The 22299-nt window shown below is 41.3% G+C and overlaps 1 protein-coding gene and 1 non-coding gene across 6 annotated transcripts in view; both read right to left on the bottom strand.

Annotated features, from left to right (window-relative positions):
* Positions 1–22299, bottom strand: part of Ano2 (anoctamin 2) — a 340730-nt gene that overhangs the window by 127219 nt on the left and 191212 nt on the right. The window lies entirely within an intron of this gene.
* LOC118580943 lies at positions 20818–20921 on the bottom strand. Its single transcript, XR_004944600.1, has one exon. It is a non-coding gene; the product is annotated as a U6 spliceosomal RNA (small nuclear RNA).

The following is a 22299-nucleotide window of genomic DNA, read 5'->3' as shown; positions in this document are numbered from 1 at the left end:
CAGGGTCCTTGGTTTTCCAGAATAAAAGCTGTACTCTTCAACCTCCCTGTCTGGGTACATCCCGTCGCTGCTTCTGATAGGAGGAAGGTGGTCTTTTTTGCATCTCCCCTCTTAGAGCAGTGGTTCTTAACCTGTGGGTTGTGATCCCTCTTTTGGTGTTAAACAACCTTAACTGAGAAGGTATCAACATCAGACTGGCCTGTAGGGAAGTCTTGGAAGTGTTTTCTTTCCCCCTCCCCACCCCGGAAGTGTTTTCTTGGTTAATGATTGATGTGGGAGGGTCCACCAAACTGTAGGCAGTGCTACCTCATGACTCCCCGCCCCCTCCAAATCATTTTCATGCTACTTTATAACTAATTTTGCTACTGTTATGAGTCACAATGTAAACACCTGATATGCAGAGGCTTGGTACAGCAAGATGGCCTCAGAGCTGCAGGAAGCTTAGAAAGGTTTTGTGGAAAAGGCTCATTCTGAGGCTGGGAAAGTAGACAGGTAAGGTGGGCAAAGACAAAAAATCTGAAGCTAGCTCCCAAGGCTCTGGAGAGCAAGGGGGTGGTAATTACATTTGCCTTCCACATGGGGCTCTCTGAAACAGTGTGGAGACTGGCTATTGAAAGCATGGCAAAGGGTGGAATGGCCAGATAAGGACCACCAAGCAGTGCAGGCTGAAGGTGAGGAGGGTCTGGTCCCTGTGGAAGAAGAGGGAGAAAGGAATACAGCAAGCTGCAGCAGAGACCCTGCTAGGCCTGTGTCCTGGAGGGTGTGACATACACACATAACATCTTGGGTTTTTGTTTATTTATTTGTTTTACGTATTTTTAACCTGAGGACACAGAAATTTGGTGAGCTCCAGTGTTTGAAGATCTGTCCCAGTCATAGAGTGCTTTTACCACTGCCTCCCAGAAAGCAGGAGGTTGAAACACATTCCTGTGTGGGGAGACTTGGTAGGCAGCTGAAGAGAACGTCTCATTAGAAACGGGTTCAAATTGTTTTTATAGGAGATGAAACAATAGATGGTTTACTTCTCTTCTTTAGACTTTACTTCCTTTTAAAGACATCTCTATGCTTACTGTGTATTGCTTTTAAACCATCAGCATTGTGACAACTTTGAATAAATTGGCCAGGAGGTGATGGCTGGCACAGAGACGCTTACAGAGAGATAAGACGACACTGGGGGGGCTGTGGGGAACTGGGGACTCTTTACATATCCGTGGAACTGTGTCTCCAAGTCCCACATCAAGTGACTCAAACTGAAGCTCGGACACCTTATAGGTTTCCAGTCACCAGCTCCCCTGTTAGATCCCAAACTAACAATAAAAGCTCAGGCTGGAGTCCTTCCTCCATCAAAGATGGGGGTGGGGGCAGTGGTAATGGGCGTTCCCATCTCCACCCTTCCCCTCTAGGCTCAGCTGGCCCACAGATACGAATCTCATTTTGTTGACCCGCTTTTGGCCCTCCCTCTGGCTGCCAGCTCTCCAGTTCTTCCAGAGAGAGACAAGAAGGAGAGATGTTAAAATCAGAAGAAACCGGATCCCATATCAGGCTCTGGCCTAGAGCCTGGGATTGGAATAACCTCCCAGCTTCTCCAAGGCCTGCCTCCTTCTCCTAACACTGCCAGTTGGTTAAACTTCTGGTCCACCCTTTTGTTGTCCTATAAGCAGATTATCTGCCACCCTTTCACATCACTCCAGGTGACTTTCACTTGACAAAGACTGGAAGGACAAAGAGTTATTTTAGACAAATTCACGTTGGTCCCTAGTCTTTGCTTATGTGTCTAAGTCAAAATTGAAGCAGAAATGGAAAGGAGCTCTCAGCTGGACTCATCCCCTTCCCTGTGTTCCAAACTTGTACTAAACAAGGAGGAGAGGGAGACACTGGCTCCATGGCCTCGAGTGGGAGCTAAGAACATGGAATAGAAAGATCCAGGCCTAACGAGCACGATGCTTGCCAGCGTTGCTTCCTGCTTCCATCTCCAGAGAGCCAGATGGAGCCAGAACACCCCATTTCTGAGATAAGGGCTAAAAGGACTTAAGAACCAGGCTTTAACAGGGATATTGGTTGTAACCCAAGAGCAGCCATAATTACCATCATGGCTTCTGTCCCTCTTCCTCCGTCCTCATGTCCTGCCTTCCTTTGTAATGAGCTCTACTTATCTTTAACTCCAGTTAAGAATTCACATTTTTAGAATTTCAAAGGTATCCAGTTAAGAATTATAGTTTGAAGTCAGTAAGAACTACTATCCTAAACACTATCTATGGCTGGGGGATAAAAAGACCCCGAGTTCACAAAGCCAATCCAATAAGTTTAGATTAATACTAATTTTCAGAATTTATCAAAATAGCACACCCTAGGGACTGTGGGATGTCAGAATGAGCATGGATGAAGTAGTGACTATCAGATAAAAAATGGCACCAAGGTGGCAGCAAAGCATTTATAGAACGTTCTTCTGTGGACTGATACTTCCCATAAGTCAACACTGTGTGCACAGTTTTGAAGGCTCAAAAAAGAAACTGGCAACCCCCAAACCAGAAAAGCTTCCCCTTTCTGGGAAGTCAGACCAACTGACCCAATTTGGTCTCTAAATTGTTTCCAGAAATTGAAGTTATCAAAAAGTATTTCATACTTTTTTGGATGACCATTCACCAACCGGGACCCATTTCCTCGAAGCTAAAAACCACAGTTTACAATGTGTCCCATGGATTCCCCTGCTAAAACCTAGCCTTCATCCAACTGATTCAACAGCATCAGCGGGGAAGCACTCATGATCCATCCACTGCCCAAGAATCATTTTTCCACATTAGTGGTGGGGTCCGATGTGGAAAGTCTTAGGATTTGATACAAGTGATCCACCCATTCCTAGGGTGAGAAAAATGGTTCCTTGGCCAGCACTGGACCCCAGGGCCTATGCGAATGATTCACCTTTGGCCAGAAGATATGCTCTCTCCACCACACAGGCAAGGACAGCAGAGACCTCTTGCTTTCTAAGTAGGGCACCTGAGTCCAGAGGACAAGTCTCGGACATGGATGAAGAGGCCCAGCATACCTTCATCACTGCTCGTAATGGAACAGTAAGAAAAGAAGCAATTACATTAACGCCGCCCCATACACCAGCCATATGCCTGTGCAGCTCCTTCACCCCAACCACAGAAACACGTGCAATCAAAAACACAGAACTGAAAAAGGACCTTGACATTTCAGGAACCTATCATACCAGTACAGCCCTCCTAAAATAGACTAGAATTCAGAAAAATGCTAGTGTGCTCATCAGGTGTTCAAACACTGGGTAAGTGCCAAGGGCTAGGGTATAGCCGTATAAATAGAACGTTACATAATTACGAAAATTATGAGAATCATCAGTGGTATTTAGTAAAATTAAAATGTCCTTGTATTCTAAGACAAAATAAGTAATATTATAGAAAATTAAGTATATTGTATGATTTCTTTCAACAATGAATTAAAATGGGATTTATAGTAGTTTTTCTATGGCATGAAATAGAATATTTACTTTTTTTATATTTTACTTCTCTTTTAGATTTTTCTACAGTTAACACATATTCTTTTTATACTGCAAAAATAACCAGTTATTCAAACTCATGGAATTAAAGGTGGTCATGGTCAAAGTGACTAGTTCCCCAGAGTTACTGTGTTCTCTGCTGACCCCATTCTCATCCTCAAGCACTGAGAATGAGTGGGCCCAGAGTGGCTTCAATCCATCCAGGCTGGAGTTCAGGCTCTGTAGTTATAACCACACTCTTTGATGACTCACTATAGGCCTCTGGGCTGGTCACTTCCCTTAGGATGATCCAGCTGGCAAAAAGCAGACAGTGGTGTTGGGAGGATTAATTCATTCATGTTTATATACAAGCTCACTAAGATTCTTGGATGGAAGTCATTTCATGCTAAGGAGTGCAAACATTCATCTGAGTACATTTCCAGGGCAAACTTCCTGCCACAGACTCTCTAAACTCAATACAGATGCCCAAATGCTGGATAAAATCTATGTAAGTTGGCTGGTAGACCATACAACATTATAATAAAAATGAATTGGATGTCAAATCACTACAGCCAACTAGCATCACCATGTCTGGATGTCCTATGGATCATGGAACTGGCTCCAACAGACCAGAAGTAGCCAAACTCCAGACCACTGATGAACAAGATTTCTTGGCCCTTAGATGAACGGTAACATTATGTTCTGTCACAGTCACATAAATGCTCCAAAAATGCCATGGAAATCCATACAGGACCACAGACTCCTCCTCCCCCACAAGAGCATCATAAAGTCATGTTTCAGAAAATGATGGACACAGCAGCAGCTCCAACACTCTAGATGAAGAATTGAACTTAGATGATAAAGCAAAGGCCCTGTGCAGAGGCCAGCACGTTCTTCAGACTGTGCTTCATAGTTTCTGTCAAAGGGAAGCAACAGACATGGAGAATGCAGGGGAATTTCCCAGAGTCCTCCACTACTCACAGGCTAGGATATTGTTCCTTCCCTCATTTCCCACAAACCAATATTCACTTGTCACAGAAAATGAAACACACAGATTCACCCAAAGGATATGGGATTGCATTTTGGGGGCTGTTTCCTGTTTCCTAACCTAATTCCAGCAATTTCAGCTTAAAGCTAAGATAAGAGATATAAGGAAGACCTCAAAGAAGTTGGTTTGGGACATCATCTGTCAAGAGGGTTTCATTTAATGTTGTCATAGGTGTAGAAGCAAAGTTAAACATCAGATGGTCTCCTTCCCCGAATCACCCTGCTCTACTCCTCAAATTTGAAGACCATAGAACATGTGTAACTAGCTTAAAATCCTCTAACTTCCTCAAAAATAAACCTACTTCAGCTTCTAGAGTTGGTACCTCTATTGATGCCCTTTCTAGTATACATTTCACCTTGAACTATAGACATAACTTGCTTTGAATTGCAATATCTCATAGTAGGTAGCAGCCCAGAACTATGAAACATATCTACTCATCTGACACTGACTGTTCAAAGAAAGTTCAGGTCACATGTTCCTGGGCATGGATGAACTAAGTCCATTACTTGGCTCTCACTTCCATGAAGTAATCCAGGGAAGTAGAGCCTGCCATCAGATTTCTTGTGGGCCTTGTATCAATTTTCTCTCTTGTCTGTTTTAACTAAGAAACCAAGGAAGATTGGGAGAATAAGTGTGGAGCCCACTGAGTACATTGAAATCCCATGGATGGGATAGGGGTAACCCATGGTTGGCATTCAGATGGTTATTTTTAATACCATTGGTATTTTGACTCCTGGGAAATACAATATATCTAAACGGCAATGACTTCAGAGAAAGAAAAAACACAAGTGTGTTCCAGCTACCAAAACACTTTATTCTTTAAAATAGATGGACTCTCATCTCACTGAAACTGCAAAACCCAAACCTCTGATCCTGGAAGACTGGGGATACAGTCAAGGGACATAAATCAAATCACAAATTATGGAATCTAAGGTCCTTTTGCTCAAAGGGCAGAGGTAACAGGGAGAGCCCCTGGGATACATAGGAGACAGTGAGATAAAAAGGACATTCTCTATTCTATTACTCATTGCTTCTCAAAATATATTTTGCCCAAATTCCACAGAAACTCCCAGGGATGCTTTAGAGAATATGAGCCCAACTCATGATGCATATAAAGAGCAAAAGACTTGAGGGTAGACACCAAGTTTACATCATGTGAAGGTTTATGACCAGAGCCAGTTCTTCAGTCTGCCACCTTCTTCCCTCTAATGCATAATTTCGGAAAGTGATCTCTGAAGTACAGCTCCTAGACTCCCTTCCTAACTGACTTCTAGTTGGATTCAGCCAATGGCAGGTACAGGTGAAAGGCTGGTAGGTACATGGGAAGGATATACAAAAGCTTCATTAGTCTCTCCATCTGCTTCCTACAACAGCTATAGCTCTTCCACACTCCCTGAACTCACTCAATGCATAACCTTCCTTGTGGTTCCATCCTCCAATGGCTATTTCTGCCATGGTTCCAGGTAATCCAGCTGGCCCTGGTCTGCCCTCAATAATATCTTCTTTCTCAGTCCCCATTTTCGTGGTGACTTGTCTCAGATAGTTTTGCCATCTTTCCTCATTAGCTTTAGCTGTTAACTCGACACAAGCTAAAGTCATCTGTTAATCTGACACAACTCAGTTAAGGGATTGCCCAGGTCAGACCGGACTGTGGCCATGTTTATGGGGACTTGTCTTAAGTGAAGATTGCCCACTGTGGGTAGCACCATCCTTAGGCAGGTGGGTCTGAGCTGTATACAAAAGCAAGCTCAGCATGACTCCATGAGTGAGCAAGTAAGCAGCCTCCCTCCATAGTTTGTGCTTCTTTTCCTGCTTGAATTTCTGTCTTAACTTTCCTTCCTCCCTTCCAATGACTGTGACCTAGAAGTATAAGCTAGATAAACCTTTTCCTCATGTAAATGACTTTAGTCAGAATTATCACAGCAGCAGAAAAGAAAACTAGAACAGAAATTGTAATGTGGGGTGTTATTGTAATGGACTTGATCATGTTGTTTTGTTGAAGGATTCTGTAAGTGTTAGGAGCTAGAAAACCCTTTGAGTGCCCAGGGATTAAGAGCTATTGTTGTGGAAGCTTGGAATGTAGAAATGCTGAGAGAGAAGCAGACAATGGAGGCCTGGCTTGTGAAGTTTCAGAGGGAAGCAAAGACTCTATCCGGGCCATTCATGTGATATTTTGAGAATCTGGTTTCCGGTCAGCTGGGGCCGAATAATCAGCTGTGATTAACAAGAGACCAGCACTGCTGAAGTGAACCTTTCTTTGCTTGACTGGAACAGAGGGTGCTGATCAACTAAGACTGGAGAATCAGCTGTGATTAACAAGTTGTTGACATCACTGAGGCATGTTTTTGTGGGAAATGTGTCTCAGAGTCAGCACACAGAAACTATGATCCAGGAGAACTAGGCTGCATCTCAAATTGGAAGCCAAACTTAGCAATGTGTGAAAGTCGCCCGTGTGGTACAAGTTTTGAAGGTAAAAGAGGTAGAAGATTAAGGGGGTCATGGAGGATGGATGAGGCTTGGCACCATGTTCCATGGTCAAGTTGTTGAAGTGAGAACAGGAGAGGCCATTGGTGAAGGTGCAGCCTCAGCTACAATGGAAACCCCAGAATACAGGGTGTGCCAGGACAATGGAATGTATTCTAAAGACAGTAGCAGGTATAGAGCCCACATGAGCCTAAGACAAGTTGTGTGTGCTACAGATGACAGAGCTGGAAAGGTGGGGCTGGCTGTCCAAATCTTTTGGATTCTAGAAGATGATGAGTGAATCCCAAGTGCCAGACATTGAACTATATAGAGAACACGAATTTACAGAACTGAATTTTGATGTTGCTTTGACCTGATTATAACTATGCCCAGGTTCTTACCTCTTAGAGTAAGAAAGTATATGACTTGATTTTTTATTTTATAGGAGCCCACAGTTAAGAGACTTTGAATTTTAAAATAGACATTGAGCTTTTAAAGTTTTGAGATATTTTAAAGACTGTAGGACTTAAAACCTGTATTGTGTTTTATTTGTATTGTGATATCAACATGTGATCTCAGGGACAAGAAATGAAAGGCTGTGGCTTAAAGGGATGTGTTTGTGTGTCACACTGATAGGGAGTGGGATTTCCTCGATGGCTCCAGCTGTCAACCTGACAAATGACCAAATCAGACTGGACTGTGGCTATGTCTGTGAGGGATTGTCTTAACTGAATATTGATGTGAGATGACCAAGCCTACTGTGGGAAGCAGTATCCTCAGGCAAATGGGCTTGGACTGTATAAGGAAGCATGAACCTGTGAGTGAGGCAGTGAGCACCATTCCTCATGGTTCCTGTTTCAGTTCCTGCTTGAGTTCCTGTCTTGACTTCAATCAGTGATGGAGTGTGACCTAAAAACATAAGCCAAATAAACCCTCTCCTCCCCCAAGTTGTTTTGGCCAAGTTGATTACCACAGCAACAGAAAGAAGACAAGGACACTATCCTTGTTCAACTTGGCAGCCCTTCTGACAACTTCTTAAGTAATGGAATGGGAAGGGTTAAATTGGACAGCAAATTGCAAAAGGAGGGGAGGGGGGGTATAGAGAAGAGTAACTGTCACCAAAGACATCTTGAAAAAGTCATATGGAAATCTACTAGTGTAGAAGCGAGAAGGGGGAAGGGAAAGGGAGAAAGAGAGAGAGGGGAGAGGGAAAGGAAGAAGGAGAGAGAAAGAGAGAAAGAGAAAGAATTTAAATGGAGTTACCCTATAATGAGGTTTCAATGCCCCCACTAAATGCCATACAATAACAAATAAAAAAAAAACAAAAACAAAAACAAAAAAACGATGCCAGAAATGGGTTACTTCACTTGAAGTTGTTGGCGAGTGAGGGCCCATAGACCTCCAAACATAACAAGCTGAATACTGGACTGAAACTCTAGTCAATACATCATTCTGATTATGGAACCTGTTAGTCACAGACACAACGGATCATGGATTGAGTGGAGAGTTGAAAGACTGTTGAAAAACAGATTTAAAAATTGAGGCCAGGGAGGCTTTGTAGACCCCCAGACATTACAGTCTGTTGTCATCGCTCTTGTTACCCTCCAGAACTTGTCAGTAAGACCCTGTTGCTGAAGATACTACATACTTGCATCATAGAACGTGAAGAAATTACGCTGGTACTGACATAGAAGCTTCATCCCTACTGGCTAGAGTTCATAGGAGGTGCTACATATATTACCAGAGGAGGAAAGTAATCATCAGTACTACCCAGCTGTGAGCTACAACAAGAACTGTCCTGGTAGAATAGTGACATGAATGTTATGTGATTAATCAACCACTGTCTCATTGGATTTAAAACCAGCTCCACAAGATAGAACCCACATCTGGCATCATTATTAGGGCTAGATAGGCCATAGGCTATAAGGGAAGACCCTCTACTGTTGAGGAACTATCAGCAATTTACAACTAATGAGAGAGGGAGAGTCAGTTTTATTGAAAAGTGTGGCTCCTGGGAAGCTGACCATGCTTCAGCTCTATAGGATGCCACTACACCCAAGAGTATAAGAACAACACAAATTGGACTTCATGTTTTGTTTTATTTTCTAAAGAGTATACAAAGTTGACTGGGCAGGAAGGGGGTAGATCTGGGAGCAGTTAGAAGAGGGGATGAATATGATCAGATATGCTGTTTAGAATTCTCAAGTAATTAATAGAAATATTTTTTAATTAATTTTCAAGTTTCTGATCTTCTCACTAAATTTTGGCTTGTGTACCTTTGGATTTGGGGACACTAATACTGTCATCATCAGTCCAAATTCCTGGACATTTACCCTTACAATTTGGAACCCAGTTGTCAATAGTAAGATATACACTTCTCTGGCTGAGGGTCTTTGGTGCCTTGAGACTTCTCTCCTTATATGCATGCTCAAGGGACTGAGAATGCAGAATACTGTCCCTCCCTTTACCCACTCTCTCTCCCTGTCTCTCACTGTCTCTGTCTATTTCTCTGTCTCTGTCTGTGCCTCTCTCTCCCTTTCTCTCTCTCACTCTCTCTTTCTCCCTCCCTGCCACCTTTTCTCCCTTCTTCCTTTCCTTTCTCCTTCCCTCTCTCCTTTCCTCCAAAATACACACTGAAACCTTAGCCCGAAGCTGGCGGTAGAAAGAGGTAAGTCCTTCTGGAAGTGATTGACTTACAAAGACACAAGCTTTGGGAATATATAAGTACTCCACAAAGGAGAGTGAAGGTAGCATGTGGTGCCCCTTTGCCCTCTGCCTTCCACCATGTGAGGAAAAGGTAACAGGGAACTATATTGTAAGTAGGTCTTCAGGCACCCTATCTGCTGGCAGTTTGACCTTGGACTTTGCAGCCTCCATGACTGGTGAGCAACAGATTCCCATTGCCCTAAGTCTAAGTTATTTTATTGCCACAATGGAAACAGACATGGGCACCCATCCTTGGGCAGTATAGTTCCAAAGGGCATGAATGGCCAGTGAAGTCAAGTTCTGGTTCCCCACAGTGGTAGCCTAGCTTATGAGGTTCCTTTTGCTAGCTATCTAACCATCATTCTCTCATTGCCTTACCCACTTACTGAGGGATTTTTATCTTAAAGTAAATCATGCACCTAAATCACTGACTCAGTGTCTACATCAGGAAGATTCAAAGCCAAAGTGGAGACCTTTTGTAATTTTTCCTAGTTCTTTATTCTTCATAAAAGTGAAAGGAATGCCCAGAAAGAACAGGAAGTCCACTCAGTGATGGCACTGTGGAAGTCCGAGCTGCCACGCCTTCTCACCAGCTAGAGCAAGCCTGAGCAAGCCTTTGTGCTGGACGGAGAAAAGGCTCCTACAGCCTTCTCTGGTGTGGGCAATGGCAGTCAGAGGCTTGGTTCTAAAGTCTCTGCCTTTCTGACCATGAAAGGGCCATCCCACATGTCTTCTCTGAAAGCATCTTCTTACCACCAGGTCCAAGGAACCAGACTTAAAACACCTTTTGACTCCAGAAGAAACCTTTCACCCAGCACTTTTGAGCATTTGGCACATTGAGGAAGAAAGAACAAGAGCGCTTGAAAGACTTGTGCTTCCAGAGAATTCTGAGGGAATGAAATAATGATCTTGGCCCTACCAGCAAAAGACAAATTTAATTTACATGTTCCAGGCCGTATATGGAAAAATCATTTAAACCAAAATGAGAAAGGTCCAAACTGCAAGTCAATAGTGGCTAACATCACACATCCTACTGGTATGCGCTGGCCTCCCTTACCAGCTACACTGCTCCAGCATTCCCTGTAGTTGAGCATATTTGGCTTTGTGTTTTCTGGGGAACTATGAGGGTCTAGTCTCAAGTACCATGCTGAGTGTGCCTTGTCTCAGCTCAGAGAGTATATTTATCCTCAGCTACTCTCCAACTGTTCTCTCATTTCATGAACTTCCCAGCTTTCTCTAACTTCTCATAGCCCAGGCCTTGGAGCTGTCCTTATTTGTAACTTCTTAATTTAGACACAACCCAGTAGAAATGTATACAATGAGCAGAGGAGAAGGTCTTATTTTAGCCAGAACTTCTGAGGCTGAGAATGGGCTGTCAGCTGAAGAGGGCCAGAGTCTCAATCCTGATGGCCTGGGCCACCCGAGGCGTCTCTGCTTGGAATGAATAATTTACATGCTCCATGCAGGGTGATGTTTATGGACACACTCTACACTTCTCTGGCATCCTTCTCCATGAAACCCAAGCCACCCTGGAGATTGTAAGTAAAGCAATGTCCTAAAGATTTAAAAGGATGTCCATGACCAAAAACCCTCAGTGCATTTTCCTACACACACACACACACACACACACACACACACACACACACACACACACACACAAACACACATGAATGGGGGGAGCCTTAAAAACAACAAGAGAAAGTACTAGGGAAGATCTACTTGAAGACCTAAGAGACAAGTCAGTGAGAGACCCCAGGAGCAGGTGGAAAGGAAGCCATCCATCCAGCACTTTCCCACCTCACAGTTTGTTACAGACTATTGCCACCTCCAAATAAATCCCCGTGGCTTTGAAATTCAGTGTTCATATTTGTACGCCTTTCTGCTCTTGGCTATGTGCTTTACTCTTAAATCTTTGTTAAACATAGAAAGTTTTTTGTGAAGCTATTCCCAAACATTCTCAGTTCACCATGCCTATAATGTCTCAGTGACTTTTATGCATTACCTCTAGGTTAAAATAAGTGCTTAACAGTTGGATTTATTAAGTAGTTAAGAAGCAAACAGCTTCATAAGTATTTATGTCCTGACAACTTACCAGTCAATGGGGAAAATATATGTAAATAGAAATAAATACTATTTTATTTCATCCTTAATTATTGACTTACAGCATGTGGGCACCTGTTGGATATTCTCTAAGTTCTCCAACCTTGAAATCAAGTGAATAAAGCCGGTGCTTCTTGGTCTATATGGATCTTGTGTAGGTCTTAAACTGTGACTACTGAACACATGGTTTTACTAAAATACAATCACATTGAGACATGTGGTACTATCAAACACTGACGCACTGAGTACAGTTGTGTGGTATCTGTCAAGTGTTGGGCCTCCCTCAAAGCTCTTTAAAGACCAGTATCATTTCTGGAAAGTCACTGTACACCACAGGGTACATTGCAATATAGTTTAGAAACTGTGGTTTGATGGAATCTTTTATCCAAGACTTTCTCACATGTGTGTATGTGTATGCACACACATGTGTGTGCTTTATTGCCAAAGCAAATATAAATTCAATTATGAAAATGCATAAGAAAAAGTCTAGAAAGGTTAAAACTAAAAGGATAATTATGGTTGTTTCTAGGTGACAGATATTAAGAGGACATAAGATCTAGGGATAATTTTACTTTATTGTAGTTGTTAAAATGTTTCTAGAGAAAAAGAGTCTTCTGTATTATTTATGCTACTACAAGATATAGTTACAAAGAACAATTTTAATTAGCTCACACTAAAACTACCTATGACATGTGGCCCAGTCTGGCATGGACCATGATAGGCAGGCCTCCTTCATCCCATCGCAACCATTTGTGACCCCTCCCCTGTTCCTGGAGCTTCCTCCAACCTAGCCACCACATGTGTCCCTCCCCAGAGCAACACAGAAAGAGAGCACCACCTACTGGGAACACCTACAGCCATCTCGCACCAAGAGAGCTAGCCCCCTCCAGTCTATCTGTCACATACAACCTTACCCAGAAACACAGACCTTGATAGATGTAAGCACATGCACGCACACACATGCAGACACACACACACACACCTGGCTGCAACCCCTCCTTTGCCCTGGGTGCCCTCTCCAACCCATCTCTGACCAGAGGCCCTGCCTGACAGCTCCCTAACTGTGACCCACTTCAGCCAGCTCAAGTCTCCCTCCATCTCCCCAGCCTGCTGTCTACCTTAAGCTTCTACCCAGGTAGACTGAAAACACATATAACCAATAAGCTCACTCAAGAATTTCAAATCTTATTGACCAAACAACCAAACCCAAGCTATATGAAAAATCAAGACAATTTGTCTCCCTCCCCACAAAAATCAACCATCAATCCTATAGTAATGATTCCCAAGAAGAACAATTTAAATGTAATTCAAGACACAGAATTCAAAAGAATACTTATGTTCTAAGAGTAAAACAAATATAAAGAGGACACAAACGCTCAAATGAATCAAGAGTACACAGAAATAAACTAACACTTCCAAACCACAAACAACTGAATGGAATAGGAAAGACAATTCAAGATACAAAAATAGAATTTAATAAACAGGTAGAAATATTGAAGAAACCCTAAAGTGAAATGAAGACAGAAATTGAAATTTCAACTAGTCAAATAAAAAGTTCCATGGACATCCTCATCTATAAAATGGATCATGGAATAGACAGAATATCATATTGGGGCTTAAAGATAAGATCGAGAAACTGGATCATTCACACAAAGGAAATGAAAAATGGGGAGAGGAGACACATGAACAGAAGATGCAGGATCATTGGGACATCATGAAAAAAATCAAACACACAAATTATGGGCATAGGAATTAGGGTCTTGTCCATATATATATGGACCCCCCAAAAAATCCACATGCCATATTACAATTAGACACATACTACTAAAGACACAGAATAAAATAAAGGAAGGGTTAGCAAAAGCTGCACGAGAGAAGAGCCAACTCTCACACAAAGGCAGGTCCACAGAATAACAGCAGCTATGTTGGTAAAGCCAGGAGGGCCTGGACAAATGTATTCCAATCGCATGGAGATCACAAAATTAGAAACAAAAAAGGATACTCAACTATAGATACCAATGAAACTAAAAAGCACACAAGTCTGTACCTTAAATACGTATATTCCACTAACCTACTGAGATTAAATCAAGATGCAATGAATAATTTAAATATACCAATAGCTAACAATGAGACTGAAGCAGAACTAAAAATGCCTCCTAACAACAACAACAACAACAACAAAATCCAAGGACAAGACGGACAGATGCATTACAGAATTCTATAAGGCCTTCAAACAGTACTGCCCAAATTAGTCCTCAAAATAGAAAGGGAAAACGCTACTGTTGGGCCAGAGAGATGGCCCACAGACGGCTCAGTGATTTAGGGCACTGGCTGTTCTTCTAGAGCAGTGGTTCTCAACCTTCCTAAAACTGCTTAATACAGATCCTCATGTTGTGGTGACCTTCAACCACAACACTATTTCGTTGTTAGTTCATAACTGTAATTTTGATACTATTACGAACTGTGATGTAAATATCTGTGTTTTCCAATGGTCTTAGATGACCCCTGTGAAAGAGCCATTCAATCCCCAAGAGGTTGTGACCCACAGGTTGAGAATCACTGTTCTAGAGGACCTAGATTAGATTCCCAGCAGCCACGTGATGGCATATAACCATCTGGAACTCCAGTTCCAGGGTATCTGACACCTTCTTCTGGTCTCCTTATGTACCAGGTACGCATGTAGCACAGAGCAAAACTCACACACACACATTAAATAAATAAATGTATTACCCTGACACAAAACTAAACAATGATAAAACAAAAACAACAAAATTACAGAATGATCTCCCTGATGAGCATAAATGCAAAATTTCTCAATGAAATAATTGTAAACAGAATTCAAGATCACAATAAAAACATCATTTACCATGATCAAGTTAGCTCCATTTTAGGGGTACAAAAATAGTTTGACATGCATAAATCAATAAACATAATTCATCATATAAATGGACTCAAAGATAGAAATCACACAATCATCTCAATAACTACAGAAAAGGCTTTTGACAAAATCTAGCATTTTTTCATAATAAAAGTCATGGAGAAGGCTAGTAATGAAGGGAACACATTTCAACATAACAAAAACTATATATTATAAACCTATAGTCAACATCACACTAAGTGGAGAAAAGTTCAAAGTGTTACCACTATGGTGAGACCCAAGACAAGAATATCCATTCAACTTCTGTTCAATACAGTACCTGAAGTTTTAGCTAGAGAAGTAAACAAAAGAAGGAAATAAAAACTACACAAACAGGAAAAGACTTTCAAGTATCCCTCTTTTGCAGATGATATGACCCTAGACATCACTGGCCCTAAAGACTGAACCATAAAAAAAAAAACCACCCTCTTAGAGCTGATAAACACTTTGAGCAAAATACAAAATTAACACATAAAAACAATAGCCTTTTTATATAACAATGACAAACGTGCTGAAAATAATCTCATTCATAATAGTCAAAAAAATTAAAAACCTGGTAATAAACCTAACCAAGAAAATGAAAGACATCTACAACCAAGGTCAAGACACTGAAGAAAGAAGTTGAGGAAGAAGGAGAAGAAGGAGAGAGCGTCACAGATCAGAAAAATCAATACTGTGAAAATAGTGCTTACACAAAAAGTAATCCACAGATGCAGTGCCTTCACAAGCAAGATTCCAGACACAGTCTCCATAGACCTATTTTTAAAAGGCTTAAAACTTATATGGAAACACCAAGAAACAAAGGTAGACAGAGCAATCTTGGAAACTAAGAAATCCTAGATATAAATATAAAGAAATCCACACAACTCCAGCTTCACTTGGCAAAAAAAAAAAATCCTCATTTTCAACAAACAGAGCTGAGAAACCTGGATACCAACATGTAGAAGAATGAAAGTAGATCTCTACCTCTTATCCTTCAGAAAACTCAACTCCAGATGGAGCAAAGAAGAAAATATAGGACCAAGACCCCTGACGGTGCTAGAGAAGAAAGTAGGGATTGTGCTCACGGATGCAGGCATAGGTACAGATTCTTCTTAAGACTCTCACTGCACAAGAAACAGGACCAGCAATCAACATATGGGATCTCATGAAATTAAAATGCTTCTTGATAGCAGAGAAAACTGTTAATTGAGTGAAAAGGCTGCCAACAGGATGGGAGAAAATATTTGCCAGCTATACATCTGATAGACAGTAACTAGAATATACAAGGGACTCAAAAAACTAAACTCTAAGAAAACAAACAATCCAATTAAAAAATGGGCTGTGGAACTGGACAGAGTTCTCCAAAGAAGAAATACAAATGCTTAGGAAACACTTTTAAAAGCACTCAACAATGAAGCCATCAGGAAAATGTAAATTAAAACTACTTTTAAAATTCTATCTCACCCAAATCTGAACCAATCAAGCCTGCCCAGCTACGGATGGCAAAGGCTCTCATGGGACTCTACCACTTACTGCTAAACTATGGCAGCTAACAGACTCCAGAAGGGAGGCACAGTACACAGGTGTGTAGCCACTGGTGGTCCCTTCAGGCTCTAACAGGTAGTTTCAAGCCCAGAGTCACACAGATGGCCTTAATAAACTCTGTAGGACACAAAACAAAGAAATGAATATAGTCGAGAGAAGTATAGGGAAGGTGTGGGGCTGAGAGGGGTGGGAGGTCTACTTGGGGTAACTAGAATACATTAGAAACACATATAAAATTGTCGAAGAACAAATTTCTTTAGAACAAATAAAGCTTTACCTATAGCAAGGGGTAAAATTGTGTTGAACTTCAGTGAGAGGGAAATACTTCCTAAAGGAGCTAGCCAGGAACCATGGGGACATCACAGGTGAGTGACTCTCCTCACTCACTGATTTCTAACAGCGTGTTCCTTTTCCAGATCCTTCCTTCCTTTTCTCATTTCCTACCACAGAAATTCTCAAGAGGTAATGTCAGAATCACCTGTTGCCTTTACAAAACTAAACCTTCTCACCACTTACGTGGCCCATATCCCATTCCCCTGACTACCTCACACTGAAGCAGAGAATGTCTCTTTGGTGGCTAGTCTCTGTGGCTTGCAGGCTCCCAGCCAGAGACTACATTTTCCAGATCTCTTTTCACTAGGTGGAATCTTGTAGCTGGGACCCACCAAGGGGTGAAAGAGGTGAAGAATTCAATTCCAACTTCAGGTCCTTTATTACTTCTAGGAAGACACACACATCCTATAATCAAACATGACTGACCATCGTTTCTTTCCTTTGTCCTATCTATTTCTCTGCTGTTTTCTGCAGCCATTTCTTTTGGCTAGAAATTCTCTGTGGGGATGGGCCCAGAAGTGAGAAATGGAAGCCATACTCCATGAGAGATGACAGAGGGGAGTCACAGAATGAGAAAGTACAAGAAAGAAGAGCCAGAGCCCAAATCAGCTAGTTAAAAATGAATAGGAACAAGAAACAGTAGTATATAAAACTGTCAGGAGGCAGCCTTTTGTAACAGTTATATTTTATAAGCTCCATGTCAGCCTGGTAGTGACCCTGTTGCATTGTCCTCCTCAACAACTATGATGAATCTCATGAGAAGGGGATAATTGCCCTAGGGTCACAAGACTTGAGAGCTTATCCTCTGAGCTCAAGGATAGGTTGAGAAACAAAGGTACCGATTCTATCTCAAACATCCTTCAAGTTAGGTGCCCATCATCCGTCAGTGTATAAGCCCATGTAGATGAAAACCACAGATGAGAACTCCCTCAAAACTGAAAAGTATCCACAAGATACTCAGATATGAAAGATAAGGAAAGCCATTAGGCTTGGGTGCAAACAAAAAAAAAATCTCAAGGAAGATCCAGCCTCAAACTTCATCTTCTTTATGGAAATCTTTGGTGAACTGAGTCTCTTTCTGTGTGCTAATATACATCTGCCAATGAGAAATCTTCTTAGTCCCCAAGAAGAGACTAAAAAACTTACTCTATTTTTGACCCTCACGTAGTTATTAAGTATTTTCAGAGGAAGGTTCAAGGGGACTTTGAGTTGTAGAAAATTCTAACAATCTACCAAAATCCTACATGGAAATCTGGATGCACACCCACCTGGGCCCACAGAGAGAGGTTCAAAAAGGGTCCTCCACCCTGCTCCCCCTACACACTCCGACAGTCACTCAGCTTCCGGGTACTGTAGTCCCAGCCTTTTCGAAGGCTGTACACTTTTGCATAATTTATCCCACGTTTGTTTGTTGGAGCTGCCAGCGGCATCTGTCGTCAATATTTCAATGCCTTAAGTTTTGATGAGCTTTCTTTAGAAATAACTGTCCCCAGGGTGGTTCATAGAGTAGTCAATTAACACCCATCTATCCATACGCCTCCTCCTGGCCCAGGTCTCCTTAGTTTCAGTGTTCCCCATAAAACATTCATGGCCTAGAACATCACAGACAGTGCCAGGCAGGACTGGGGGATATGTCCTGCATCCACACTGAGTAAATATTTGGGTGACAATACGTTCTATGAGGTGACTCCTAGGAACTAGTTAAATAAGATTTTGTTTTAAAGTCCTCCCTCCCTACACCCACTCTCTCTCCTCCTTTCTCTCCATCTCTGCATCACTTACACAAATGTTCTTAACAGCTCAATGACTTAGGGATGATCTGAGTGACACTTCGTGTATCCATTCATAATGTCAGTGGTGAGCATTCTTGTGTTTTCCCCAAGTGTTTACCTCTCTAATCTCCAATGAGCTTTCACCTCTTCAGCCAAGCTGGGTGTGCATGGTCTGAGGCTGACAGAATTTAGAAACAGATCAAAGTACTGACTGGACTTTCATGCCAGGATTCTATGAGATGCTCTCAGCTCCACTCTCTCTGTGACCCACGCCCCTGCTTCCATTCCCTGATGCAGGGAACTGATTTCTAATAACCATCCATCCCAGAATGATTTATTGACTGGCCTTTGGGTATAGTGAGCCAGTGGGAGGTTCTGGTGGAAAACTGGAGGGTGGATCCTTGAGAGATTCAAGATATCTCTCCCCAATGCTCTATCTGCTTTAGACTGTGCCTCCAGAGGGGGCTGCTCTCCCTGCTGGGCTTCAGTTCCCATCAGGTGATCATGACTCCAGGTTCTGATAGCATCACTGTCCTTTCTCCTTCCAGTGCGGAGTGTAGCTCCTCCCCAGTGTTACTAATCTCTCCTTGCCTCAGTGTCCCCAGTTTGCCTCAGCACCACTTCCTCTAGCACCTTTATAATTAGTTCCTTGTGTCATAACTTCCTATTGCTCTGTGAAGAATGAGCTTTGCTTTGGTATATATATTATAAGATAATTAGTTTATGGAAGAAAAGGATGCATAGGCTAGAATTAGGACTTGAATAAACTTTCAGAGGGTTGACAAGCAAAACACAGCTCTGCTTCTCAGTCTTGCCATCTATAATTAGCTTTGATTTATAACTCTTCCATCTTACATGAACAGAGGAAAAGATTAGACTGGCAATGGGGGACTTTAGGAAATTGCCCAACTGTATAGGACAGGGTATTCTAGATAAAGATTTGATCTGCTTAGGAAATAAATTCAACCAATTCTCTTATTAACTGTTCCAAACTCCATCATACTCCTAACACAGCATATATCTGTGCCTATCATCCTGAGTGCCCTTTACTGTCTGCTGACCCTCTTGTTGACTTTGGGTAAATAGTGTCACTCTGCTAGGATTTACAGAGCCACTCACTACCAGGCAACATATTGTCTCTTACCATGTTTCCATGAAGTACTATAGTACTCCCTGCCTTTCATTCAGAAGAGCAGCAAGCAAGACATTTTAGAGTGTGTAAAGATCTGATAAGGGAAGACCCAGGAGCTCCAAATTAAGAGAACATTGTGGTTTTTAGCACATGTAGATTCAATTGAGCAAGTGACTGCCCTTACTGAATCTCAGTTTTCTCATCTCAGAATTGGGGACCAATAGGGTTTGAAACTGAATATTACTGTAAAGCCTTGAACGTATTGAACACTCTATAAATGTTACTTTCATCATCATTATTACCATTTTCTTTGATGTTGAGATCCTTAAAAGTCACTAAGAGCATCTATAAGACTAGCAAATTAGTGCTACAGAAGTTACATAAGGGACAGTCCAATTCCTAAGAATGGGCTGATGACCAACATCATCATGGCACTATCAACCAAAAACATTACCAACTGACAGAAGGGCAAAGGCTCTAATGCTTATTTTCTCCATGAGACAAAAGGGGGCAGAAGAGAACCCCATAAAGGGTATGTACTGCATGATAAAAGTGCAGTGTAATTTCAGGTTCTGACTTGGAGTGTGCTAATCTCTGGGTCTCACCCTGTTGGCCCTCCTCAACAAGGATACATAGTTACTGTCTTATTACATAGTTACTGCCTTATTACAGGAGAAAAGCTGTCATTTCAAATGAGTGTCATCATGATATGATGTTCATTGTTGGCTAAACTTTAAACTTTTTAAATCAATGGATATAGCCAACAGCATACTTAATGATGAAAGATGGTTTTCTTCTAAGATCAAACACAAGACAATTCCATTCTCACTACTTTTATCCAATATCATGTAGATCAATGGAAAAACTGTCTGGATGTAAATCATTCATTTATAGTATATTAATTTTATGAGAATGTCAAAGGGGCCTATGCTGGGACACTTTGCTTAGCCTTAGTATAGGGAGGAGGGAACTGAACCTGCCTCGGCTGAGTCTACCAGGCTGGGCTGACTATCCAGGGGAGACCTTGCCTTGGAGGAGGTGGGAATAGGGGGTAGACTGGGGGTTGAGCTGGGGAGTGGGAGGAGGGAGGACGGGGGAATCCATGGCTGATATGTGAAATTATGTTTATTATAAAATAAAAATATTAAATAAATAATTCAATGGGCAAAATACTCCTTTAGTAGACAACAGAGTATCCACATGCAAGAACTTCATTTGGATTTTCTATATCATCTACAAAAATTAGGTCAAGTGTTCATAAACCTAAGTATATTGGTTAAAGTTACAACATTCCTCATGACAATGAGCTAAGCAATAATTTCTGGTTTTAGTATAGAAGGCTACATGAGTTTGTGTGTCATCCTTTTACAGGGCCATGAAATCTTCTCTGTACTGTTCCAATGTTATCACATGTGTTTAGAAGCAAGCACTATGCAATAATTTCTTACACATAATACAAGAGTACAGTTGACAAAGGAAAAATAGGTAACTTGTGATTTAAATGGTATCATCAATAACATAAAAATAAATGTTTATAAATTATGTTATTTGAAATAGGGCTAATGTTCCAGATATACACAAAAAACTTCTATTTTAGAATGAAAAACCAATTAACATAATTCTTAAATAGGAGGATGATTTAACTAGACATTTTTCTTTGAGAGACATAGAAATGACCAATAGCATAGGAGCAGATGTTTGTCATCATTATTCATTAAGGAAATGCAAATTAAAATATCAGTGAGATACAACTTTTATCAGTAGGATGAATAAAGTTAAAACACACTTGGTAAGTGTTTGATGTGAAAATGGCATAACCACTTATCAGAGGTTAACATATGACCCAGTAATCCTACTGTTAGACACACATGTATATATATGAAAATATAAACACATGGTTAAATAAAAATCAGACACAAAAATTCATAGCATTACTATTTATAATTGGAAAAAGGGAGATCATTCAAACATGCATCAACCAATAGATAGGTAAATAAAATAAACCAAATTCTAAACATGGTACACTACTTGGCAATAAAAAATCAGTGTGATACTGATAGAAGCTATGACTTGGGTCCATTTTCCCAATTGAGAAGCTAACCACCATATATTAAGTGAGTCCATTTGCATGAAACTCCAAAACAGCACATCTCAAGACACTGGAGAAATATTAGTAGCTTTCCACAGCTTGGCAACTGGGTAGAGGAACATTTTTAAAAGTTTTATTCGAGTTTTGTTTTGTGCTATGCTGCTTAGCTTTGCAGTGCTGGAGAGTGAACTCAGGACCTTGTGCATTTTAGAAAAACATTTCACTACTGAGCCACATCCCCAGCTGGGTACAGGATTTCTCGCTGGAACAATAAAATTGCTTTGAACATATATTGTGTGGAACAGCTGCATAAATCCATGAAGGTACTAGAAATAACTGAACTGTATGGGTGAGTTTTATACTGTGTATTGTTTTCATTGTTTTTTTGATATTTTGAGACTAGGTCTCATATAGCTCAGGCTGACCTCAATGTGTTAAGTACTGAAAGAAGGTGACCTCCAACTCCTAACCCTCCTGCCTCTGCCTCCCAAGCGTGGATTGTGTCACTATGCCCTCAGCAAACCTGGGTGATTTTCAGAGAATGAGAATTAAATCTCAACTTTAAATGTACATGATATGTTCAAAATTTTAAAAGGGAAAAAAAGTCGTGGGTCTCTGGGGTTAAAGAGAACCAGTGACTGGTCTCCCCACAAACAGCTGTGTGGTCTTAGGGGGTATCCCATGTCAATCTGAGCCTCAGTAAAGGATAGTGTCTTTAT

This window comes from Onychomys torridus, chromosome 3, assembly GCF_903995425.1.
Source record: "Onychomys torridus chromosome 3, mOncTor1.1, whole genome shotgun sequence".
Taxonomy (NCBI): Eukaryota; Metazoa; Chordata; class Mammalia; order Rodentia; family Cricetidae; genus Onychomys; species Onychomys torridus.
The sequence above is the reverse complement of the archived record's forward strand: the minus strand, read 5'-3'. Positions and strand labels throughout refer to the sequence as shown.